The following is a 27987-nucleotide window of genomic DNA, read 5'->3' on the forward strand; positions in this document are numbered from 1 at the left end:
TGTTCATAGCTGTCAGAGCTGCCCTGTTTAATGCTTTGTGTTTTGTTTTCTTGTTGGTGCTCATCTGCTTGTTCAGCATGGCTCTCCTCTCTGAGGCTGACCCTCTCACACTCTGACCTGTGATACCTGCCCTGGCCACATGGTAAGCACACTGCTATCGCTCTTACCTATCACTATGCGGTCAAGTTATGTATCAGGAAAGATTTCAAGCTTACTGGCTCTAATTCTCATACTCCATATTCTTATATTTGCTTTGCTCTTGAGAAGTCTCTCAAAAAGGAATGAGTGCTGACACCATATATTAAGGCTCATTTCATAAAGGGTGAGAAGCAGATTTTGTCCAGTTTAAATAAAAATTATTTATTTACTGGGAAAGTGCTAGTTTTATCGTGTTTAAAAATTTTTTGTTTGCTTCTTTTCATTTTATTTGAAAGGTAGAGATAGACGAAGACAAATATACAGACTGAGAGAGACAGCTTCCATCTGCTGATTCACTCCCCCTGTTCCAGCAACAGCTGAGGTAGGGCCAAACTGAAGCCAGGAGCCTGAACCCAACCCGGATCTCCCACGTGGGTGGCAACAACTCAAGTGCTTCAGTCACCATCTGCTGCCTGCCAGGGTGTGCAATAACAAGGAGCTGGAATCAGGAGCAGAGCTAGGACTTGAACTCAGCCACTCCAGTGTGGGATATGGTCATGGCAAGTGGTGTCTTAACCTCTGCGCTGAGCACCCACCCAAGGAAGGTGATTAGTTTTAAAATGAAGACCCAGGAGAGTAAGAAGTAAAAAGTCTGTAAGAACCTTAATTGCAGAAGTATCTAGCCCTTCCTTAGGCTATTCTGTGACTCAGCACTATGAACCTCAGTGGTTGTTTCAATCTCTATCCTGCCAGAGGAAACAATCTGATTAACCAGACGTCATCTTAGCATTCACCCCTTAGTCAATCAGCTCTAGTTCTCATCATCAAATAGACATGGCCACTGGGACTCACATCAGGGAATGGAGTCAGTCCCCCAGGAAAAGCCAAGGGTGTGGACCGAGAACTTATCTCAAGCATCTTGCAGGCAGGATCATGCTGGCCTCATGTGACATGTCTCTTCTCCCACATCAGACCAGAGTGTGCCTTGGTTCCCTCCAGTGCAACAGAAATGTCCTTAAACATTATCACTGAAGGCTAGAATTTTAACAGAAACACCAAGTGAAAGAGAAATACAAGGCTAGAAATCTACTTTGGAAATTAAGGCTGGTTCTTCAATTGGAGCTATCTTGCTAGATGCCTTCTTGTCTTGCTCAGGGCTGGGTCTGTGTGTTGCAAGCCCTGTGAGCCTAGATAAGGATTGCCCCTAAGCTGAATAAGCCTACTCAAAGTTCAGAGGGACATCCAAAGAAAGGCTTGGAATTCTCTTTCCTATTTGACTAATGCCTGCTTTTGTAATGTCATTTTCCTGACTCCTTCTCTAATGAGTAATCTTCAGACTGACTTCTCTTTTAAGATGTGATCTTCTTCCTTTTCTACAAGGATATGGTCTGCTATGATGGCCTTAATAATGTAGTCTAACAGAGGCCTTGCATAGTAAGTCTAACATTTATCCATAGGATAGGTGTATATACAAGAGTTTTTAAAAAGGTTCACAGACAGGTGGGTGTTGTGGCACAACAGGTTAAGCCACTGCTTGTGATGCTTGCATTACAAGTTGGAGTGCCTGGTTCGAGTTCCAGTTCCTCCACTTACAATACAGGTTTCTGTTAATGCACCTGGGAGGCAGCAGATAAAGGCCCAAGTAATTGGGTTCCTGCCACCCATACATGAGACCCAGATGGAGTTCCTGAATCCTAGCTTCAGTCTGACCAAATCCTGGCTTTCGCGGGTATTTGGGGCATGAACCAGTGTATAAAAGATCTCTTTCTCTCTCTTCCTTCTCTCATTCCCTCTCCTTCTCTCTCCTTTTCTGTCACTCTACATTTCAAATAAAAGAGTAAATCTTTTTAATAAGTTCATAGGAAATGTATATTTTCAAAAAATTATGCATATATTTCAAAGATCTTCATAACTAAAAATAATGTATATTCCAAAGAATGTATGTAAAGAAATTTCAAATATATATATTTATAGCTCCAGCTTCTGGGTAATATACTCTGTGTGTGTGCATAAAGATTTATTATAAGTAACTAGTTCATATAATTATAGAGGTGGGAAGTCCTAGATCTGCAGGGTGAGTCTGGAAACCGGAGATGTAGGAGAGCCAATGGTGTTGCTCCCACCCAAAGAATGACACTCTTAGATTCAGGAAGAGCCAATGTTTCAGTCTGAGACCAAAAGTAAGAGAAGGGCAATGTACCAATTCAAAGGCAGCCAGGCTGCGGGAGTCCCATCTTACTCACAGGAGGGTCAGACATTTTGTTCTACACAGGCCTCTAGCAGAATGGACTGGGCCCATCTGCATGAAGGAGGCCCTCTCTGTTTAACTCTTTCTACCAATTTAAATGTGAATCTCATCCAAAAACAATCTCATGGAAACACCCAGGAAAATGAACAAATGTCTGGGTAGCCAGTGGCTAAGTTGACCTTCAAAATTAGCCATCACAGGCTATCAAGGGCTTCTGTGACTTCTGTGTTGCTCCCACCCTTCTTCTTCCTCTCCCTGATTCTGGCTTGCTTGTTTGCTCTGGTGAAGCAAGCTTCTTTTTAGAGAGTCCCAGGTAGCAAGGAACTGTGGTAGCCTACAGCCAATGGCCAGCATGTGGCAGCCTGTGAGGAGCTTCGTTTGGCTCTTAGTCAAGTGAATGACTTTGGAGGTGTGTCCTTCCCCTGTTTGTGGTGTCTTGAGATGACCACAGCCCTGGACTATATCTCATCTGGAAGTGGTGGGAGGTCCTGGAGCAGCAAACCTAGAGAAACTGTTAATTCCTGATCATCAGAAATTATGCAATAATCAATGTTATCTTAAAGCATTTAGTTTTGGGAATTTTTCCCTCAACCATAGAGAAATAGCACCCCTCATTCAATGACTCTTTTCCCTCAAAAAGAGCCTGAAGACATCTGAATTTTCTGATTCTTCATCTACTTTCTCTCTTTAAGAGAAGACCCAGACAGGCTTTGTAAATACCATCTCCCACCTTTTACTGGAAGAGGTGTCCACAGAGCTGAACAAATTCTTCCTGGGGCATTTAGACAGTGTCGTTTAAAGAAGAATACTTGTAAAAAGAATGAGGCAAGTTCAGAGAAATACGCATGACACTTTTGCATGTTCTGTATCTGCCATCTTGCAATGTTCCCTTTTATTTCTCACTCGCAGTCCCCATCAAAACATCACATGCTACCCCATAAATATGCACAATTTTTAGGCACCAATTAAGAAAAATTTTAAAAAGCTTCCTCATCTTCCATGTGTAGAATTGCTCTTCTCTACAGCATAGTAACAGAGGACGCATCTATTGTGTCCTTCAGGTCTGGAAGTAAAGATTTTGTGATTTGAAAATTTGCTTATGAAAAACCAATAACAGGGGCCAGCACTGTGGCGCAGTTGGTTAATGCCCTAGTCAGAGGCGCCAGCATCCCGTATGGGCACCCATTCAAGTCCCAGCTGTTCCACTTCTGCTCCAGCTCTCTGTTATGGCCTGGGAAAGCAGTAGAAGATGTTCCAAGTCCTTGGGCTCCTGCTCCCACTTGGGAGACCTGGAAGAAGCTCCTGGCTCCTGGCTTCGGATCGGTGCACTCCAGTTGTTGAGGCCAATTGTGGAGTGAACCATCAGATGGAAGACCTCTCTCTCTCTCTCTCTCTCTCTCTCTTTCTGTAACTCTGACTTTCAAATAAATAAATAAATATTTAAAAAAAATAACCAAAGTCAATGGCTTGCTCTGTGTTATTCATGTTGGGAGGATTTCATTGTTTGTAAAAGCTAAGTCCAAAATGAGGAACTAGATATGATAGAGAACAGTGAGTCAGTCACTCATGGAGCTTGGCTAAACTTAGGGGTCACAGACCTGAGAGTTTTAGTCAGTTCTTTAAGACTGGGGCACTCTTTATCCAATGGGCCAAATACTGCTTTGTAGCCAAATTTCCTTTGCCAGTAAATTCAGGCCCCAATTGGTATAGCGCAAAGGCCAAGAAGCCTGGGGCACTATCTGTGTGAATGAATATTTTATTTGGGCCCGTTTGTCCATTGATATTGCAATAGCACATTGATATTGCTGAGCTGTTTCTAAATCTGAACTACTGGGATGTCCGTTAAGGGAAAGAATATGCACAATACCCAGCCAGTTGGGTATCTGCCATCTCCCAGGCACTAGAAGATATGCACAAAATTTTGAGATGTCCTTGGGTTGCAAAGTAAGTCAGCCAGGTAGGTCTTGACTTCTGAGTGACCATGTTATAGAAAACAGGTTTTCTGTGTGCTCCACCTCCAGGTAGTTACTGGTATACAAGATGTCCTCTTCATCTGCTCATAAGTTCCAAGAAGTGGACAGAGCCACTTCTTGGAGTTTTAACTTGAACTTGCTGGAGTTTTAACTTTAACTTGTTTTAGCTTGAACCCTGAAGACATGGAAGATGGTAAGAAGTACCTCCAGGGGAATGCCAAATTGGCTCACTATGAAAAGCTCTCATAAGATCGTTTAGTTTGATTATTGCAAGTACAGAAACAAAACATTAGAAAATATCATACTTGCGGATAGATTTGCATAATTCAGGCTTCATTTGATATATTAATCAGTTTTTTCATTACTATAGTGAAATGCCTGAGGCAGATAACTTATAAAGAGAAAAAGCTTATTTTGCAGTTCAAAGTCCAAATGTAATGATGCAGGCTTTGGCCCTGGTGAGAAGCCCATGGAAGATTGGAGCACCTATGGAGCAAGGATACTATAATGAGCCAAAAAGCATGGGGAGCAGATAGGGTCCGAACTCTGGCTATAATAACCAATCCTCTCAAAGGAAATACCTTTCAAAGACTTGCCCCCAATGACCTAAGTAGCTTCCTCTAGGCCTCACCTTTTAAACACAATAATTGGATTATGTTTCCACTCTGTTATTAGCTTATGATTCAGGAGCTTAAAATCTTTCATGAATTTGGAAATGAAATCATATTCAAACCATAGCATAAAGTTCATGGAAACCCAGAACATTGGTTTATTAACTCACAGGGGAAAATGCATTCTAAGAGATCATAGTCTCTGACATGTCTTCCCACCACCATCATCACTTTCTCCACATCAAGGTACCTAGGAAGCTGAATGAGCAAATATTAACTTCCTTGATGATGAAACTATTTGAGTAAGATTTCAACTAGAACATGGGACGTAGGGATGGACTACTCCTGCTTCTGAGCTGAGCATATCTCTTTAAAGACAAGCATATCTCAGTTCCTTGATTCAGAATCTCCATCTATTCCCTGGACATAACTAGACATACATATGTTACTAAGTTAGCTTGACAGCACTGGGGCCTTCTATATTGACATTGTCCTTCTGTCAACACATTCTTTCTTTAGGTAGATTATCAATGGTGGTGTCTAGTCTATATGTAATGATTTACTTAGTTTAACTTCAAGATGGTCCAGGGAAAGGAGTCAAGCTAAATCACACCAGAATTTTGGCAATGGTTGGAAAGAAAGGAAAAAAGATGCAGTCTTCTGGTGAAGTACTTACTGTTGGAAATAGGAAGACAAGAAGGAGGCTTTATTGTTATGAAGCTGAAACTAGGATCTTCTAAGGCAATGCCCCACAATTTGCAAGATCCAAGCACAAAGAATGACAACTCCAAGTTGGTGCAGAAGACATCAGCAAAGATGGCAATGAAGAGCATGCCTGCCATTCAGCTGGAATAGCAGTGCCTGAGCAACAGAAAGAAGCAGCTCTTGCCATTGTGAATGAACATGGGGAGTGGGAAAGAAAAGAGGTTTTTTCTCAGCTTTCTTGGGCTACATAATCCTGAGGTTTATGATATATAGATACTGTTCAAAGAGTATAGGCAGAGAAATGTATGTACAAGAAATGATTGAAATAGGATTCTCCAACAATTCTGGAAAATGTGGGGTGAGCCAACTGCATATTAGAAAATGAAGAAGATTTGTTTAAGATGATGGAATAGGGAGGGAGCTTACTGCTCTAGTCTAAGAGAAGATAGTTTTAAAAAAGTGGAGAGAGTGCAGTCTCAGGGAGGAGTTAGGGAAAAAACAGCAGAAGAAACTCCACACAAATTAGAGGGCCACTGTGGACCTACACTTTGTAGGGTGTGAACACACAACTTAGGACCCCAGGGGCCAAGAACCTCAGCACCTGCTCTGGAGTGAAGTGAGACCAATCTGCAGCAGCCCAAATCACTGCAGATAAAGCTGTGGGAAGAGACTGGTGGGAATCTGGCTTGAAGCCCTGTGGGGGACAGTGTGCTTGCCAAACTAGAGGAGAAAAAAGTGGGGGGTATGCTGATTTCTCTCTCCCTGACCACCCTATAACCAGTATCCTGTAACAAGGTGATAGAGAATGGGCACCATTTTGGACATACGTTACAGCTGCACCAGCTCATGTCCTTGCGCCCAGCAATCAGACGAGCAGATGTTTGAGTCTGAGTGGGGAGAACTGACAGGGGGATGGGTGCTCATGACTATGGGAGGCTTGTGTGCTGGGACAGGGAAAACACTGTGGATGTGTGGGAGGGCTCAGGGTGTGGCTGGGACTTAGGGAAGTCATGGTACTGCAACTCATCTTAAGAGCCTTGGGTGATCACTGACATCATACACAAGAGTGTTAGTTGTTAAATTAACAACAGGAGTCACTGTAAACTAACTTCCCATGCAGGGCCTCGGTCCTCAGTTTTAATACGAGACTTAGTAGTAAAACTTGATCTCAAAGAATAACTTCATTTTAGCATATTAAGTGTGGGATATTTTTATGTCTCATAAGTGATAAATAAATCTAAGTGCTCACAAAAGATGAATCATTCTTGGGTTCTTCTTTGTGTTCCTAATGTTGTATTTATGAGATGCATGCAAAGAAATAAAAAATTAAATCTTGGAAATGAAGAATTCAATAGAACAAATAAAAAATGCAGTGGAAAGACATAACAACAGTGAAGCAGGAGAAAGAATTCCAACTTAGAAGACAAATCACAGAAAATTTTACATCAGACCAAAACCAAGAATAAATTAGATAGCTAAATAACACTCTTGGAGATCCACAGGATACTATCAAACAACACAACATACTAGTCCTAGGAGTTTCTTAAGGTGTGGAAAGAGAAAAAGGATTAGAAGGCCTTTTTAGTGAAATAACAACAATTTGGAGAAAGAGAGGGACGTCCAAGTACAGGAATCACATAGAACATCTAATAGACATGACCAGAAAAGATCTTTGCCGTGACACGTTGTAGTCAAACTCTCCACAGTAAAACATAAAGAAAAGATACTAAAATGTGCATGAAAGAAACACCAGATCACTTTCAAAGGATCTCCAATTAGACTCATAATGAACATCTCATCAGAAAACCTACAGATTAGGAGAAAATGGCGAAATATATTCCAAGTCTTAAGAGAAAAAACAGTCAACCCAGAATACTTTACCCTGCAAAGACCTCATTTATGAATGAAGGTGAAATAAAGACCTTCCATAACAAACAGAAATTGAAAAAAATTTGTCACCACCCATCCTGCCTGACAAAAGATGCTTAAGGATGTGCTACATATAGAAACACAGAAATATGGTCATCACTATGAAAGAAGGTGAAGACAAAAATTTCCAAGTAAAAGAACAAAGGAAATACAAGATAAAAAATAGGGATATTTATGGAAAAATGGCAAGGCAAAGTCACTACTTATCAATAGTCATCTTTTGCAAATGGTCTCTACTCTCCAGTTAAAAGACACAGACTGGCTGAATGGATTGAAAAACAAAACTCATCTATTTGCTGCCTGCAAGAAACACATATCGCCAAGAAAGAAACTCGCAGACTGAAAGTGAAAGGATGTGAAAAGATATCCCATGCTAACAGAAACCAAAAAAGAGCCTTTGCAGCCATCCTAATATCATAAAAAATAGACTTTAACACAAATTGTTAAAAGAGACAAAGAAGTGCACTATGTAATGATTAAGGGATCAATACAACAAGAAGATGTGAGTATTATAAACATATATGCACCTAATTACAGGGCACCTAGCTATTTAATAGAAATGCTAATAGATCTAAAGGGAGACATACACTCAAATACAATAGTAATGGGAGACTTCAATACCCCACTTTCAGCAATGGGCAGATCAACTAGACAGAAAATCAGCAAAGAAACAACAGTTAATCGACACTATAGATCAAATGGACTTAACAGATATCTACAGAACTTGCCATCCTACAGTTGTAGAATACACATTCTTCTCACTAGTGCATGGAACTTTCTCTAGAATTGACCATATGCTAGATAATAAAGGAAGTCTCAACAAATTCAAAAAAATCAAAATCATACCATGCATCCTCCTAGACCACAACGGAATGAAGCTGGAAATCAACAACTCATAAATCTCTGGAACATATGCAAACACATGGAAACTTAGCAACATACTCCTGAATTAACAGTGGATCATTGAAGGACTCAAAAGAGAAATGAAAAATTTCTGGAAAGAAATGAAGATGACAACAAAACATATCAAAACTTATGGGATACAATAAAAGCAGTTTTAAGAGGAAAGTTTATAGCTATTGATCCCTACATGAATAAATTGGAAAGGCACCAAATAAATGAGCTATCAATACATCTCAAGGACCAAGAAAAACAACAGCAAACCAAATCCAAAACTATTAGGAGAAAAGAAAACGTTACAATTAGAGAAGAAATAAACAAAATCTAAACAAACAAACAAAACTTACAAAAGATCAGCAAAGCAAAAAGCTGGTTTATTAAAAAATAAACAAAATTGAAACATCATTGGCCTAACTAAACAAAAAAAGAGAGAAGACCATATTAATAATATTAGAGACAAAAAGGAATGTAACAACAGACAAGCCAAAAAAACCTACAAGAAATGAACATATACATAACTAACTGAGCACCAAAGGGGAAACTTGTTGAAGTGAAATGGACACTATGAGAAACAGTGACTTGATCAGTTCTTGTCCTGACGGTTGATGTACAATGTAATACTTTATCCATTTTAGTATTTTTTTATTCTAGTACCATTGGTTGAACTCTGTAATTAACACACAATTATTCTTAGGTGTTTAAATTTTAACTGAAAAGTGATCCCTATTAGGAATTTGGAAAACATTATGCTGAGTGAAATAAGCCAGTCCCAAAGGGACAAATACCACTTGTTCTCCCTGACAGGTGACAACCAACTGAGCACAAAAAAGGAAACCTGTTAAAGTGAAATGGACACTATGAGAAACGGTGACTTGATCAGCCCTCGCCCACACTGTTGATGAACAACTTAATATGTTATCCCTCTTAGTATTTTTTTTTGTTTGTTCTACTTAATACTTTTGGTTGAATACTGTAATCAATACACAATTCTTCTTAAGTGCTGAAACTTAACTGAAAAGTGATCCCTGTTAAATATGAGTGGGAATAAGAGAGGGAAGAGATGTGCAATTCGGGACATGCTCAAGCTGACTTACCTCAAACGGTAGAGTTAGAAACATACCAGGGGATTCGAATTCAATCCCATCAAGGTGGCATGTACCAGTGCCATCTCACTAGTCCCAGTGATCAATTTCTGTTCACAATTGATCATAATGTTAGGACTAAGAGTCAAAGGGATCACATAAACAAGAATAGTGTCTGCAAATACTAACTGATAGAATAAAAAAGGGAGAGAATGATCCAACATGGGAAGTGAGATACACAGCAGACCCATAGAATGGCAGATGTCCTAAACAGCACTCTGGCCTCAGAATCAGCCCTTAAGGCATGCAGATCTGTCTGAAAAGCTCATGAGAGTATTTCAGGCATGGAAAGCCAAGACACTCTGGGGAAAAAAAAAAAACCTAAATGAAAGATCTCTGCGAGTGAGATCCCAGTGGAAAGAATAGGTCATCAAAGAAAGAGGTACCTTTCTCTGAAGGGAGGAGAGAACTTCCACTTTGACCTTGGCCTTGTCTAAATATGATCAGAGTTGGTGAACTCAGGGGGCTTCCATAGCCTTGGCAGTTCATGACAAGTGCCTAGGGTGATTCCTGAGGCCATAAACAAGAGTGTCAATTTGTTAAGTCAACAACAGGAGTCACTGTGCACTTACTCCTCATGTAGGATCTCTGTCTTTAATGTGCTGTACATTGTGATTTAATGCTATAACTAGTACTCAAACAGTATTTTTCACTTTATGTTTCTGTGTGGGAGCAAACTGTTGAAATCTTTACTTAATGTATGCTAAACTGATCTTCTGTATATAAAGAGAATCGAAAATGAATCTTGATGTGAATGGAAGGGGAGGGGGAGTGGGAAAGGGGAAGGTTGCAGGTGGGAGGGCCGTTATGGGGGGGGAAGCCATTGTAATCCATATTCTGTACTTTGTAAATTTATATTCATTAAATAAAAGTTAAAAAAAAAGAAATGAACATATACAACCTACATAAATTGAGCCATGAAGACACAGAAAATCTAAATATGCCCATAAGCAAGACAGAAATTGAATCAGTAATAAAGACCCTCTCAGCAAAGAAATGCCCAGGACTGGACAGCCTTGCTGCTAAATTCTACTAGATAGTTAAAGAACTAACTCCAATTCTTCTCAAGCTATTCAAAACAATTGAAAGGGAGGGAACCCTCCCAAATTCTTTCTATGAAGCCAGCATCACCTTAATTCTTAAACCTGAAAAAGATAAAACAGAGAAAGAGAACTACAGACCAATTTCCGTGATGAGCATAGATGTAAAAATCCTCACCAAAATACTAGCCAATTGAATTCAACAACACATCAGAAAGATCATTCACTTAGACAAGTGGGATTTATCCCTGGTATGCAGGAAAGGTTCAACAATTACAAGTCAATCAATATGATACATGACATTAACACTGAAGAAAAAATCATACGACTTTCTCAATAGCATGTGGGTAATCCCTTGAGATTGACTGCCCTGCTCATGCATGAGAGGGCATGGCGGGCCATGCCTCCCAGGAGGTCATCCCACAGCTAGGTTTCTGGCAGGTGGCAGAAGCCCCAGGCACATTTCTCCCCACCCCTGCTTTCTGCCAATCAGGTAAACTGCTCCTGGGTGTGGCCCAGGCCCACCTGGTAAGCTACCCTAGTTAAGTGACCTTCAAGCTGATTGGAGAGGCATATTGGCTCCAGTATTGGTTCTGTCTGTTAGTGTTGCCCTGAATTAATTACACCCCCTGCCTGCCCTTTAAAAACTGGACATGCTCGTTAATAAAATGGACATTTTCACTGAAGTCTGTCCCTGGTGCTTCTTGTTGAAGAACACCATCACCCACTCTACCCTACAGTGCCATCCTCGCAAGACAAGTCCTCAGAGGCAGAGAAAGCATTTGATAAAATACAACACCCTTTCATGATGAAAATGCTAAGCAAATTGGGTATGCAAGGAACATTCCTCAACATAATAAAGGCAATTTATGACAAATCCACAGCCATCATCATATTGAGTGTGGAAAAGTTGGAAGCATTCCCACTAAGATACAGAACCAGTCAAGGATGTCCACTCTCATCATTGCTATTAAACATAGTCCTGCAAGTTTTAGTCAGAGCCATTAGGCAAGAAAAAGAAATCAAAGGGATACAAATTGGAAAGGAGGAAGTCAAACTATTCTTATTTGCAGATGACATGATTCTAAATATATGGGCTACAAAGGGCTGAGAGACTATTGCCACTCATAGAAGAGTTTGGTAAAGTATCAATATATAAAATCAACACACAAAAATCAATAACCTTTTTATACACTGACAATGCCATGGCTGAGAAATGACTTCTAAGATCAATCCTATTCACATAGTTACTAAAAAAATACCTTGGAATAAATCTAACCAGGGATGTCAAGTGTCTCTTCAAAGAGAATTACAAAGCATTAAAGAAAGAAATAGAAGATACAAAAAAAAGGAAAATTTTCCATGTTCATAGATTGTAAGAATCAATATAAGAGTGGGAATAAGAGAGGAAGGAGATGTACAGTTTGGCACATGCTCACTTGGACATACCCTTAATGGTAGAGTTAGAAACGAGCCAGGGGATTCCAATTCAATCCCATCAAGGTGGCATGTACCAGTGCCATCTCACTAGTCAAAGTGAACAGTTTCACTTCACAATTGATCAATAATGATAAGATTAAGTGTCAAAGGGATCACATAAACAAGACTAGTGTCTGCCAATACTAACTGATAGAATTAAAAATGGAGAGAATGATCCAACATGGGAAGTGAGATACACAGCAGACCCATAGAATGGCAGATGTCTTAAATAGCACTCTGGCCTCAGAATCAGCCCTTAAGGCATGTGGATCCAGCTGAAAAGCCCATGAGAGTATTTCAGGCATGGAAAGCCAAGACACTCTGGCAAAAATATACATGACCTAAATGAAAGATCTCCGTGAGTGAGATCCCAGTGGAAAGAACGGGTCATCAAAGAAGGAGGTACCTTTCTCTGAAGGGAGGAGAGAACTATGACCTTGTCTAAATATGATCAGAGTTGGTGAACTCAAAAGGCTTCCATAGCCTTGGCAGCTCATGACAAGAGCCTAGGGTGATTACTGACGTCATAAATAAGAGTGTCAATTGTTAAATCAACAACAGGGTTCACTGTGCACTTACTCCCCATGTAGGATCTCTGTCCTTAATGTGTTGTACTATGTGAATTAATGGTATAACTAGTACTCAAATAGTACTTTACATTTAGTGTTTCTGTGTGGGTTCAAACTGTTGAAACCTTCACTTAGAATATACTAAATTGATCTTCTGTATATAAAGATAATTGAAAATGAATTTTTTTTAACTTTTATTTAATGAATATAAATTTCCAAAGTACGATTTATGGATTACAATGGCTTCCCCCACATACCGTCCCTCCCACCCACTACCCTCCCCTTTCCCACTCCCTCTCCCCTTCCATTCACATCAAGATTCATTGAAAATGAATTTTGATGTGACTGGGATGGGAGAGGGAGTGGGAGATGGGACAGTTGTGGGTGAGATGGAGGTTATGGGCGGGGGAAAGCCACTATAATCCAAAAGTTGTACTTTGAAAATTTATGTTTTTTCAATAAAAGTTAAAAAAAAGAAAAGCAGGAAAAAAAAAACCCAATATAATCAAAATGTCCTACTACCAAAAGCAATTTACACATTCAACGGGATGCCAATCAAAACACCAAGGACATTCTTCTCAGGTATAGAAAAAATGATGTTGAAATTTATGTGTAAACACAGGAGACCCCAAAGCTAAAGCAATCTTATACAACAAAAACAAAGCTGGAGTCATCACAGTACCAAATTTCAAGACATACACTACAGGGCAGTTATAATCAAAATAGCCTGGTACTGATATAAAAATAGATAGATAGACCACGCAAACAAAATAGAAATGACAGAGATCAATCCAACCATCTACAACCAACTTATCTTTGACAAAGGGACTAAAATCAATCCCTGGACCAAGAACAGTCTCTTCAACAAATGGTGCTGGCAAAACTGGATTTCTACATGTAGAAGTATGAAGCAAGACCGCTACCTTACACATTACACAAAAATCCACTGAAAATGGACTAAAGACCTAATCTATGACCCGATACCATCAAATTATTAAAAACCATTGGGGAAACCCTGAAAGATATTAGCATAGGCAAAGAGTTCTTGGAAAAGACCCTAGAAGCACAGGCAAAGTCACAATTGGTAAATGGGATTACATCAAATTGAGAAGCTTCTTCACTGCAAAAGAAATCCTCAACAAAGTGAAGAGGCAAATGACAGAATGGGAGAAATTATTTTCAAGGCATACAACTGATAAAGGATCAATAACCAGGATATATAAAGAGATCAAGAAACTCAACAACAACAAAACAAACAAGATAGGCGTGCCTACCTCCTGGACAACTAGGCTACTAGGAGTGCATGTTAGCTTTTTAAGCCATCTTCCCCATCCTGGTAGCTCATCCCTCTTTAAGCCAGCATTAAGTCCCAGTGCACTTCCCCAGTTTTAAGGGGAAGGGAGGAAGCCACTAGGCACTGCCTCTGAAATGTCCACCTGTTTTTCTTTAAGACTGTATTTCTCAATCCTTACATTAGAAATACCTGAAAAGATTTGGAAAAAACAATCATGTCTAGTTCCAACCATGAATCAGAATCTCCAGGAGAGGAATTCAAGGATGGGAGCCTCTGGAATGTTTTGTGTATATATATATATATATATATATATATATTTTTTTTTTTTGGACAGGCAGAGTTAGACAGTGAGAGAGAGACAGAGAAAGGTCTTCCTTTTTCCTTTGGTTCACCCCCCAAATGGCTGCCAGGGCCGGTGCGCTGGCCAATCCAAAGCCAGGAGCCGGGTACTTCTTCCTGGTCTCCCATGTGGGTGCAGGACTCAAACACCTGGGCCATCCTCCACTCCCTTCCCGGGCCATAGCAGAGAGCTGGACTGGAAGAGGAGCAACCGGAAAAGAATCCGGTGCCCCGACCGGGACTAGAACCCAGTGTGCCGGCACCGCAGGCGGAGGATTAGCCTAGTGAGCCGCGGTGCCGACCCTGTCTATTGTTTTAACATTTGGCCAGTAAGGGCCACTGCTCTGGGACTCCAAGATAGACTGTAGTAATGTAGCTGGATGCCCTGCCAGGGGAACTAAAGTGTTACTAAGTTGAGAAACAGATTCTTTACTAAAGTGTTGACATTAACATTCCAAGAATAAGGAGACCAGTGTACACAGGTGCTTAACACTTCAAAAGAAAACCAACCAATGGGTGTTGTTTGAGCAGAGGAAGTCTTGGAAGCTTGGGGTCTTTTGGAATATACTTACTGCTAGTGATAATGCCTGTTGATGCTGGTATGAATATTTGGGAGGCTCTTTGCAATGGAATCAATTTTTCTTATCCTTTTTCTTCACAGTCAGGCTGAAGTGGTCAAACCTCTGGAGTAAAGCTGACTTTACAAAGAATACAAAGAGAAAGTTCTGACATCCTCTACTGTGTTGCTGATAAAACCTAAAATTGATTGAGATGCCCTTTGGGAGGTCTCAACTTAAATCTTGATGCTATAAAGTGTTATAATAATTCTCTTTATATGTCATATTCATGAGATATATGATATGCATTTAATGAAAATTCAGATAAAAGGGCAGAAACTTGGTCTTTTCAAAATGCTGCAGAATAAAGATTCAGGAGCTCTATTCCAAGTTGATGTTTAAAAAATTATTATTTTTATTTATTGGGCAAGTATACAGAGAGAGAATCCACTTGCTGATTCACTCCCAAAACATCTGCAATAGTTGTGGCTGGGCCAGGCCAAAGCCAGGAGCCAGGAACTCAACTACTTAGCCATCACCTGCTGTCACCCTTGGTGCAGTGGGACTTAAACCCAGGCACTCTGATATGGGATGTGGCTGTTCCAAGCAGTGCCTTAAATGCTGGGTCAAATGTCCACCTCAACAAATTCACATTTTCTTTTTTCTTGGGGAGGTTTTGGCTTTCAGGTATAGAAAAAGTATGAAGGTTCAAAGTGGTGTGACTGGAGAAACAATATGTTCTGTTTTGCCCCAAGGTGTACCTGTTTATATCTATAGTCTTAGTTTAATTATAAAGAGCCTACCTTTTCAATTTCAGTTAAGTCCAGGGTTAGGTGATGTATCATGTGGTCACCTTTCTCATGAAATAGTAAACCTACAGTCTCAGAAAAAGAGACCTGTATTCTAGTAGCATTTCTTCTACTAACCAGCTCTGTGCCCAGAAAATTATTTTTACTTAGGGATTTAGTTTCTTTCTCAGTCAATTAAAATGAGGATCAAACCCAGGGATCCGGGGACTCCCCCCGGTCAGTGAGCAATATTACATACAGTTTTTTTGAGGGCATAAATTTTGTATGTATATGTTCTAGTATGCATACTTCTATTCTTGAGAGAGTTTTGATAGCTGTCATCAAATTGTCAAAGCATTTCACGACTATAAAATGGTGAAGAAGCACACTGGATGAGTTCAGCGGTCCTATGAATCTCCACAATTCTGTGCTTTTGTGGTTAAGAGGCTTTCAAAACAGAACTTGGGAATCAGTTAAAATATTGTCTGAGAAAACCTCCACAGTGAGAACTGTGTCCTAATTGATTTTCCTTGTCCCAAACAAATAAATGAAATTTTATTTTTAGAGACAGGCAGCCCACACATTGCAATGATAAAAGGACTCTCCAAGGAGACAGATGGGAACCCTGCAGTTGGGAATACAGAGCCTTCTCCTTTGGGGAGAAAACAGGAAGGGAACAAAGAGGCACCACCATGGGAGGCATGGGTCTTTATGAAGTAAGGATGATTCTAAAGGCAACTGAAGAAGTGTCTTGGACTCTTGTCTAAGACCAATAGAAAAGAGGATGGGAGGTAAGCAATTATGGGAGCGATTGCATTATAGACTATAAAGAACAGTGATCTAAGAGTCTACACACCTATTTTCAGCTCTGGCATTTTACATGACTTTGGGTGGAACAGCTTCCACAGCTGCAAAACCAACATCGAGCCACATGGTCTTTAACTGCCGTGATTCCAATCCCTGCACTTGCTCGTTTTTTTGGCTCATTTCCCCTCCTTAATGACCCTGATGAAATCTTTCTGTGTCTGTCTTGTCAGAATCAGTTCACTTGCCAAAGACCTTGCTATACTTACGTCTGTTTTATAAATTACACCTCACTGATAACATGTTGTATTTTATACCTACTTATCATAGAGAGAAATCATGCCTTAAAACCATGGCCAGGGTTGTCCTGGAGCTTTCTTCTTAAGAATGAATCACTTGAGTAAGATAGCTTGAGTGTGACTTTTTTGGTTCGGAGTGGCCACTGGGACAATTATGGCAATGCTTGTGTGCAGATCAAAAAACAAATTGACAAAATTGTTCAGGAGATCAGACTGAAACCAAGGAAAGTCTGGAGGCCTACCCTGATAACAGGAAACATTTGGTTCTAGCTCAAATTTCATTAGAATCATTCATGAAGTAACTTATGGATGATAGTGAAGAATTAGCTACTCACTGCTGTGCTATGTTGAATAACCCTCAGTGAGAAGTTCAGATATGGTGTTTGTATTCAGGGGCAATGCAAATCACAAGAGCAGTAATTCTTTTCCAGGCCTGTTAGACTGTAGACAAGGTCAATGGTCTCTGGGGTTTGGTTTAAGCACCTCAGGAGGGATGCAAGATGATCCATCGGGTCATGGAGAAAATATTAAACTCCTATTTAAACTTCTATTAGGTGTGCTGTCAAGAATGTTTAGAGCACCCCTGGGCTAAGCCATTGTCTATTCTTTGCAACGGAAAGAACAGAAGTGTCATGGGAAAATACGTATATACAATGTGCTGTGCTATCACGGGTGATAAGATTTCAGGCCTGTAAAAGCCTTGAGCTCTGGAGAATGTGCAGCAGGCTTTTCCTAATGTGACAAGGATACACAGGTTGTGTTTAATATCATGTCAGAACAGTCTGCAGATATTGAGAAAGGGGAGCTCTAACATGGATGGCCAATGGACAGTGAATTTGATACATGGTCCTGTGAAAGTCACATTCGAGGTGAAAGTTACACAGGGCAGCCATTAGGGGATTCTGGCAAATGTCACCACAATCAGTATCCCTTCTGCTCCTAAAAGATATTGCACTCCTTTTTCTCTATTACTTCTCTCATCAAATGGCAAGCAAAACAATATCCTAAGTTCACTGCAGCTCTAGTATTATGTCAATGTCATTCAAGAAAAAAAAGGGAGGGGGAGGAAAATGGGCAAACACTTGAGAGAACTGAATTTAACAAATCAGATCAATAAACCTATAATTGATTTTCCTTGTATCAAATATGCAAATGGAAGCTTATTTTCAGAGATAGGCAGGTCATATACTGTTGACTCCTAATCCTTGGCTGAGGCCACTGGCTATCGGGCTTTGATCCTTGTTGGAACAAAGAGAAATTTTTAAAAACATTAGTGCCTGAGACTCATCCCCAAAGATTCCCACTAGAGATTCTGGTTTAATTGTTGCGTGGCAGCAGCATTTTTTTTTTTTTTTTGACAGGCAGAGTTAGACAGTGAGAGAGAGAGAGACAGAGAGAAAGGTCTTCCTTCCGTTGGTTTACCCCCCAAATGGCTGCTCTGGACAGTGCGCTGTGCTGCTCTGAAGCCAGGAGCCAGGTGCTTCCTCCTGGTCTCCCATGTGGGTGCAGGGCCCAAGCACTTGGGCCATCCTCCACTGCCTTCCCAGACCACAGCAGAGAGCTGGCCTGGAAGAGGGGCAACCGGGACAGAACTGGCGCCCCAACCGGGACTAGAACCCCGGGGTGCCAGTGCCACAGGCAGAGGATTAGCCTAGTGAGCTGCGGTGCCGGCCGACAGCAGCATTTTTCAAAAGTGCCCTCAAAACTGATACTTTCCATATTTTGCTGAAGGGGTTGTGGTCAAGGAATGCCCTGTATCTGTTCATTTCTGTGCCAAACATTAGACATTAAATAAGCCAGTTATTTTTCTGTCTGACTATTTGGAGAAAGCATTCTTCTCGCAACACATTGAGTATCTATGCCCTTGAAATTGACGAAAGTAGCAGGTGGTACTTATGTAACTTTAAAGCTACAGTTGAGAAAGTAAGGAGCTTGGTGTCAGAAAGAAGAAATACTGGTCCTTCTATCAGAAATCACTCTCTTCTTGATTCCTTGAAGATGTATCTTCTATCCTAAAACTCCTCCTCTCTCTGTCTGGGGAGTACACTCAGAAAAAGAAAACGTCAATGAATCATATGGTTACCTCAATTTGTTCACCATTTTCCAAAGGGAGAAAATGTCTGGATTTCTCTTTAAAGTTATTGGTTGCTTTGGGAGTTAGGGGGATGAGATGTCTGGGATTTCTTGGCCACTTTCCTCAAATTGGAATCTGAAGACAGAAATTGTTCATGTTAGTGCTTCCTGTTTGTGGTATAAGCTTTGTCCTGTTGACTCTTTTCTGATTATGGATGTAGCCACAGGGTTTGGGGGGAAAGAGAAATGGTTTTTATATAAACTAGAAGCATACCCTTTTTGGGAATTCTTTCTTTGGGTTTATTTTGTGTACTCTGAAGTAGATAAAAAGAGGGAAATTCATACAATAATTGGCATCAAAACAAGAGGGCAAAGCAAGAAATCTGAGTACCACCCATTGATTTTTAACTCTCTCAATCAATTTATGCTTTCTCTGTATCCACTGTAGTCAGGAGCAGAGATCTTGTACCAGGTAGTTTAATAAATGGGATTTAATATGAGTAACTAATAAAATAATGATTTTGAAAGATATGTCGGACTACTAATCGAACATTGCCCTATACCTTGTGCAGTTGTGTGAGTGCAGCCTGTTGAAATCCTTGCTTAGTGTATACTAAGTTGATCTTCTGTATATGAAGGTGATTGAAAATGAAACTCGATGAAGGGCGGGATGAGAGAGGGAGTGGGAGAGGGGAGGGCCGCGGGAGGGAGGGAGGTTGGGGGGGGAGCCACAACAATACAAAAGTTGCACTTTGTAAATTCACATTTATTAAATAAAAAAAAGAACTTATTGGGGGGAAAAGCCATTGTAATTCATAAACTGTACTTTGGAAATTTATATTCATTAAATAAAAGTTAAAAAAAAGAAAGATATGTTGGATGGAGAGGCAGTGCAGGCATTAGTGGAAGCATAAACCACTACGAAGAATTGAAGGAGGAGATAACGTTAGCTGAATTAGGAAACCAGGTCCACTGGATGTGATCAGTAACCACAGTGGAAGCGGCCAGCAGGAGCCAGTATACTAACCTAACTGCTTGGTATATTAATCAACCGCCAGGCTAGAACCAGGAAAGGGGGGTAGCATACACATTCACGTCTCCCCTCTCACAGCTCTCTAATATGTGCTTTCCACTGGCTGAACTCCCCAGGAAGCTACTTGTTTTTAACTGTAATATAATTTTAACGCAGCAACATACATCCTCATATTAAATTAAACTTATTAATTTGAACTACGTTGGTTTGATAGTTTTATTTATAATTGGCAAATTTGTTTTGCTGTTACAGTTGTTTGACATAATGACTTTATATATAGTTTTACATATGTATATGTATTTAAGTAATATTTTAGTAAAAGTAATTAGTCAACATGATGGGGCTTGTGAGAATAATTTTTTCTCCAAGAAGAGGGTACACATTACTTAAATTTGACAAGATGGTGTAAAATTTTGATAGGAAGAAACACTGAGGATTTAACTGGTGAAAGTGAAAAAGACAGTCAGAGGATTTACCAAGATTTGGTTAGCAGATAATTAGGGAGTTACCGATTTTTCTTAGAATGACTATTTCCTTCCTCCCTTCCTTCCTCCCTCCCTTCCTTCCTTCCTTCCTTCCTTCCTTCCTTCCTTCCTTCCTTCCTTCCTTTGAAAGGGGGAAGAGAGAGAGAGAGAGAGCATATCGTCTATCTACTTGTTCACTCCTCAAATGCCTCCAACAAACAGGGTGTGGCCAGCCTGAAGTCAGGAGCCCAGAACTCAATCCAGATCTTCCATGTGGAAAACAGGGACTGAACTCTTTGAGCCATCACCTGTTGCTTCCCAGAATGCACACCAACAGGAATCCAGAATCCGGAGTCTCAAACCCAGGCGTCTGGGTATCCCAGTAAGGTTTGTGGTATCTCAAGCAGTGTCAACCGCTGCAACAAACATCTACCTCAGGACAACTGCTTTAAATATACACTTTAAAAGAGAGGATGTTTCAAAGGTACATTTTGCTTTTTTAAAATTTTATTTTATTTTTTTGACAGGCAGAGTTAGACAGTGAGAGAGAGAGAGAGAGAGAGAGAAAGGTCTTCCTTTACCGTTGGTTCACCACCCAAATGGCCACTGCGGTCGGTCGGCCATGCGGGTGCAGGGCCCAAGGACTTGGGCCATCCTCCATTGCACTCCTGGGCCACATCAGAGAGCTGGACTTAGATTTTGCTTTAATAATAGAAATGTTTAATAAAATATTTTTAAATGGGTTTATATAGAAATATGGCCAATCACAAGGCTAGCCCTCAGGATGGACTTCCATGTGGGAGATTTTTGCACTCTGCTTTCTTTTCAAATGATGAGCTCTGCAGAAGTAGTTTTGACAGACATGAAGATGACCTCAGAGACCAGGATGGAGCCTCTAGTGAAATCTCAACATTAGAAGCATTTTGTTTAGGTTGCTGTCTATAGCACTCAGGGGAAAAACGTGTAGAAGCAAGTACAAAGACAAAGAAATCTTCATCAGATTCTCCATTGATTAAGGTACAAATAACATTTGTGTAAAGCAGAATAAGCAACTTTATTTGAAATTTAGAATAATTATGAGTCTAAGAATGTAGAAAGTAATATGATAGTCATTTATATATCTACGATCACACAGTTTTAAAAACTAATGTTGAGGCCGGCGCCGCGGCTCACTAGGCTAATCCTCTGCCTCGCGGCTCCAGCACACCGGGTTCTAGTCCCGGTCGGGGTGCTGGATTCTGTCCTGGTTGCCCCTCTTCCAGGCCAGCTCTCTGCTGTGGCCCGGGAGTGCAGTGGAGGATGGCCCAAGTGCTTGGGCCCTGCACCCCATGGGAGACCAGGAGAAGTACCTGGCTCCTGCCATTGGATCAGCACGGTGTGCTGGCCGCAGCGTGCCAGCGGCGGTGGCCATTGGAGGGTGAACCAACGGTAAAGGAAGACCTTTCTCTCTCTCTCTCTCTCTCTCTCTCTCTCTCACTGTCCTCTCTCTCACTGTCCACTCTGCCTGAAAAAAAAAAAAAAAAAAAAAAAAAAGCTAATGTTGAGGAAGATAGATGGTACTGGTTCACTCCCCAAAAACCTGCGGCAGCATGGGTGGGGCCAGACTGAAGCCAGGAGCCAGGAGCTTGATCCTGGGGCTCTCACATGGGTGGCAGGGACCCAAGTACTTGAGCCACCATCTGCTGCCTCCCACAGTGCACACTAGCAGGAAGCTAGATCAGAAGCAGAGGCAGGACTGAAGTAGGCCCTCCAGTGTGGCGCACGAGCATCCCAAGTGGCATATTAACCCACTGGACCACAATGCCCACCTCCCATTAATGGTTGTCATTTTGATCAATTGCTCCCTGTATTTTAACTTTTGGTTTGTATCTTTTAGAGGCATACTGGTGGGCAAAAGCATGCGTTTTTTAGGATTGCTATTTTACTGGAAAATTATTCTTTTTCACATTAGGAAAGACTTTGTTATTTTTCAAAGCATCTGGAATATGTTTTGTCTACTGTGAATATCAATATTCTACTAGATCTTTTATAACATTTTCCTGAAATTTATTATTCCTTATTTTCTGCCTGTTGTTTTTATTATGTTCTGAGTGTGTCTCCTGTCAGAAGCACTCAACCTGATTATTTCATCTGTGTATTTTTGATTCAACCATAGAGGGTCTGTTTAAATGGGTGATTACTTGCACTCCATTTTTTTAAACTTTTATTGAGTAGATATAAATTTCCAAAGTACAGTTTATGGATTACAATGGCTTTTCCCTCCCCCATAACTTACCTCCCACTGCACCCCTCCTATCTCCTGCTCCCTCTCCCATTCCATTCATGTCAAGATGCATTTTCAATTATCTTTATATACAGAAAATCGATTTAGTATATATTAAGTAAAGATTTCATCAGTTTGCACCCACACAGAACATAAAGTGTAAAATAGTGTTTCAGTACTAGTTATAGCATTAATCACATTGGACAACACATTAAGGACAGAGATCCCACATGAGGAGTAAGTACACAGTGACTCCTGTTGTTGACTTAACAATTTGACATTCTTGTTTATGGTGTTAGTAATCTCCCTAGGCTCTAGTCATGAGTTGCCAAGGCTATGGAAGCCTTTTGAGTTCTCCGACTTCGATCTTATTTAGACAAGGTCATAGTCAAAGTGCACTCCATTTTTATACAACTATTTTTTAAAGATTGATTTATTTATTTGAAAGTCAGAATTACACACAGAGAGAGGAGAGGCAGAGAGAGAGAGGTCTTCCATCCGATGGTTCACTCCCCAACCAGTCGCAATGGCCGGGCTGTGCAGATCTGAAGCCAGGAGCAAGGAGCTTCCTCTGGGCCTCCCACATGGGTATAGGGGTCCAAGGACTTGGGCCGTCTTCCACTGCTTTCCCAGGCCACAGCAGAGAGCTGGATTGGAAGAGGAGCAGCCGGGACTAGAACCCGGCACCCATATGGGATGCTGGCGCTTCAGGCCAAGGCACTAACCCGCTGCACCATAGCACCAGCCCCTATACAACACTTTATAATCTCTTTATTTTCTCTGGAATACATTTCCTAATGTACAGATATGACTAGGATAATATACCTAGGATATATTATACCTTTGATTTAAAAATGATCTTATATTTTTATTGTCTTCCCATGTTTTTGGTTGAATTAACTAATTTTTAAAAATTTGTACTTTTCCGTTATGCTGATTTAAGAATTTCATGTTCTTTTGCATTCTGGTTCTACTCTTTGCTGTTTTAGGGTTGCCAGTGCACTGTTAACACATAACTTGAGTTATATCTTATAGAGCTAAGCCCCAGGAGCAAGAAAAAGAAGTTACCACATTTTGAATGCAAATAATATTTTCCACATCTGCCATTTAAGGTTTACCTTATTTTAAAGTCCTCAAAATGAAGTGGAGTTTTTTCACGCTCCGTGTCTATTTAGATTTACACACAATTTCCCAACTTCCTGCTTAATAGCCCTCTTGCTGCCATTCTCTCTTCCATTCAGTTTCCTTTCCTTCCACAAAGACATTTTTTTGTTGGTAATGACAGTTTGGCATAGTAAAGAATTCTAGATTGAAACTTAGTTATCTTCACCCAGAAGATGGTTAATTTTCTTCTGTGGTTTTTGTTGTGTTGAAAACTCTGTTTTAAGTCCAATTGGTCCAATTGTCCCTCTTTAGGACTTATGTCTTTTTCATGGGTTTTAAGCTTTTCTCTTTTTGATGTTTCACAGGTTTTTTTTTTTTTTTGATGCAGCTAATCATTGATTTATTCATATTTTTCCTCTTCTGGCTTTTTTGTGTACCTCCTTCAATGTAAGGATTTGTGTAATTTTTTTCAATTCCAGATACTACATTCATAATTATATCCTTACGTTTTTCTTCCAGTTAGTTAATTTTCCCTTCATCAACATCCTGTCTGCTGCTTTACTAACCCATTGAATTTTTAGGTATATTTTATTTACACACTTCTATTTGGTTCTTTTAAAAATTGTGCATGCTCTTTTGACATACTGTTTTATTCTTCCGTCATGGGTTTTAATCTCTATTTAGGCACATAAAGTACTTTTCTTATCTTTTAGATAGTGAAAATTATTTGGAAGCAATACTTGCTTTACTTCCTAAACATTCTGAGGGAACTTTCAGATTCTCATTTCATATATTATAGATAACTGTGAGTTGAAGCTTGCTAGTTAGCAGATATATTTTCTTCTGGGAGAATCCTCGTGCCATTCCCAGTGGAGAGTATCCTTCTGGAGAAGTTTGGCGTGTGCTTCTTCAAGGTCTCCTGGGAAAGGAGCCCAGGCACAATGTCTATGTGAGGTTCAACTGGGGAAATCCCCTGCCACCAGGAAAACGTAAATTCAGTCTCCAAGCCTGGGTTTGGCCTGGCATTGGAGCTTCATTTTCTCCTGGGAAACTGTCCTTCCCCTGCCTTGCTCTTGGGCCTGAGACAAGCCTCACTGCTGTTTCCCGGGGCTGGGAGGTAGACTTCCCCTAGTGTGTGGGGTCCTGTTCTTGGGGGTCTCAGTTTTATGCAGAGGTCTCAGCTGCAACTGTCCTCTTTGCACAGCCCCAACTCTCATGTCTTGTCCTTGAATGCATGTGTAGGGCCCATTCCCAACCTGATCTAGGCCCCTGCACCTCCCTCCCAGCAACATTGCTGCCTTGGATTTTAAACCCCATGCCTTTGGCACCTCTTTATTTCTGCATTCTCAGAATAACTCTTTGTCTCTTATGTGCTCCTCTGAATAGTTTTAAAAAATTGTATTTTTTTATCAAACATATTTATTTGTTTATTCATTTCTTTGTTGTATATGAGAGTCAGGAAGGGAAGAGGGAGGGAGAGAGAAAGGAAGGGAGGAATAGAAAGAGGAACAAAGGGAGAAAAGAGAGAGAGAAAGAGACAGACACACACACAGACTTCCCTTTGCTGGTCCACTCCCCAAATGCCTACAATGAACAGGTCTGGGCTGGGGCCAGGATGAAGCCAGTCACCAGTAAGGTAATCCACATCTTCCATGTGAGTGACAGAAACCCAATTATTTGAGCCATTGTCACTGCCTCCCAGTGTCTGCATTGACACAGAAACTGGAGCTGGGAACCAGAGCTGGAATTCAAACTCAGGCATTCCAGTGTGAGACACAAGTGTCTTAACTGTTAGACTAAATGCTCACTTGCTTTATTATTATTATTATTATTATTATTATTATTATCGAAGCATAGAGAGAGAATCATTTTTAGATATTTGTAGTTGAACTCATTCTAATTTGGACCAGTTGCATGTGCCAAAGAATTCATTTATTTTCTAAGGAAAAAGACAACATATTGTGTGTATTATAGATTCCTTATAAAGATGCTACAAAAATTTCACAGGCGAGTTGAGATATATTTTCACAGGGCTCAACTATGTAATTGAATAATTTATATGAAAAAATATGTTTAATGGAATGTTTGGCACCAAAGACCAAAAGTCTTTATTAGCCTTTTCTGTTTTAAACTTTTAACAATCTAAAAAGATTTCTGCGTTTTGTGGACATATTTAAATTAGTATAACATGACTATTGATTAAATATAGGAAAAATGTAGTTATAAAAACTCGTGTCCAGATAAAACTTACACTGGTAGTTGTGGATAGGGCAAGTATATTGTTCAGTGTGTAAATGCATCACATTGAAACATCAACTAACCAACAAATGTGAATCTAACAGGCCCACATGGGGCCTGGTGGATGTTCCCAGACATTCAACACCTACTCCACCCTCTTTGATAAGAGATGAGTCTGTGTATCCTCCATGGGACTGTATTTCAAGGTGCTTGGTTTTCTCTGGGCAACTTTCCCAAAGCTTTCCTTCTACCCTGCAACTCCGAAGCTAAGCCGAGTGAAACATGAGAAGAATGATCAGCAGAGGTAGTTTCCACCAGTTCCTGATATCCAGGAAATAAACTCCTCTTTGGGAGTAAAGGGGATGAATTTTTTGATCTCTGTTTCCAACATTCTCTACTATTTTGGTGACCTGTACAATATTCTTACAAGAATCCCCTTTTCAACTCTGTTTCTGGCCAGCAAGCAACCCTTGGGTTGCTCTGATTTACACATGAAGAGTTGTCCTATGTGAAAGTACATTTGGTAAGCTAAGTTCCACTTTAAAACTCAATGTGTGGGTGAAGCCAGGTGCAATCAATGCAAAACAATTGTCTTCAAACATAACCGTTTTGAAAGTCAGTTATTTTTGCATTTTTCATTTTCTTCAACTGAATTTCACCTGAATTGTGCTCTTGACAATAGTATTTGTTTATGCCCTGTCAGGCATAATTTGCTTTGAGGTCTATGTTAATCTGTATAATAAGTCATAGTGTGCATATGAGCAGCCCCTGTACGTATAAGGCAGAGATGTTCTTATCTTACTATTAATCGTGTACAAGCAAGACTGAATGGGAGTTTGTACAGGGTGGTCAAGTATCTATTGTGGTCACATACTTGCTGAATAGAAAAAGTGGATTTGGGTTAAGTTCCCCTTTTTATGAACTTTCATAATTAAGAAAGGGCTCTCAGTGTTCAATTGTTTTGAAATTGCAGTGTGTAATAGGAACTAATGAATCACTTTGTCATTATGCAAACCCAAGTAAAATTAGAATGTTTTGCAGAAGCATGCTGGCAGTTGGTCCACTCGGTTGTGTAAATGGCTTTATGTGTGACAGTCTCACAAGCCTTTAAACATCTACACCATGATTTCAAGCCTCTGGCTTGGCTTGGGGTGTTCTTCCTGTCTGAGGTTGTCCCCTGCCTGCATCGCTGCCTGTTGAAGTCCTGTTCATCTCCAAGAGCAAATCAAACATTACCTTCCCCTGGACCATCCTCACTTTCACCCAGCAGAAGTAACCATTCCATTATGCGGCCTCTCTAATGCTTCCTTCAACCCATTGTGAAGATTTTGAGCTAGTTGGGAGGAGGGGAAGCATTGGCTCAAAACTCTGCGGACTCTGCAGAATAACTACTCAATATCTGTAATCAACTTAGTTTATCTCCCCAGGAAGTGAATTCTCTACTTCCACATCTAATAGAAAATCCCTTTAATGCATTTTTCAGAATATCTAATACACGTAGCTTCATCAAGAGACCAGAATTACCTGTAGGATTTTAATAATGCATGTTGTGGAACACAACATATCTTATTTGTCTTTTTTTCCTTTCAAGTTAAATGTTGCCAAATGTTTCACACTTTTAATATTCTAAATTTGCAGATACTATGATGCTTTTAAAGATAAATCCTGGGGCTGGCACTGTGGCATAGTGGGTGAAGCTGCAGCCTGCAGTGCCAGCATACCATATGGGCACTGGTTCTAGTCCTGGCTTCTCCACTTCAAATCCAGCTCTCTGCTATGGCCTGGGAAAACAGTGGAGGATGGCCCAAGTGCTTGGGCACCTGTACCCTCGTGGGAGACCTGGAGGAAGCTCCTGGATCCTGGCTTCAGATCAGCATCCGGCTGTTGTGGCCATTTGGGGAGTGAAGCAGCGGATTGAAGACCTCACTCACTCACTCTGCCTCTGCCTCTCTGTAACTCTGCCTTTCAAATAAAAATAAATAAATCATTTAAAAAAA

General features: G+C 40.4%; 1 long non-coding RNA gene across 2 annotated transcripts; it reads left to right on the top strand.

Annotated features, from left to right (window-relative positions):
- The first annotated feature begins 5 nt into the window (after window positions 1-5).
- Window positions 6-27987, top strand: LOC149127284 (uncharacterized). 2 transcript variants are annotated; one of them, XR_016231172.1, is made up of 2 exons: window positions 6-142; window positions 27629-27987. It is a non-coding gene; the product is annotated as an uncharacterized LOC149127284 (long non-coding RNA). The 2 variants fall into 2 exon arrangements; XR_016231171.1 differs by lacking the exon at window positions 27629-27987 and adding an exon at window positions 3448-3836 and having other exon boundaries at window positions 16-142.

Source organism: Oryctolagus cuniculus, chromosome 3 (assembly GCF_051225735.1).
Source record: "Oryctolagus cuniculus isolate XC-2025 breed Fujian yellow rabbit chromosome 3, ASM5122573v1, whole genome shotgun sequence".
NCBI classification, from domain to species: Eukaryota; Metazoa; Chordata; class Mammalia; order Lagomorpha; family Leporidae; genus Oryctolagus; species Oryctolagus cuniculus.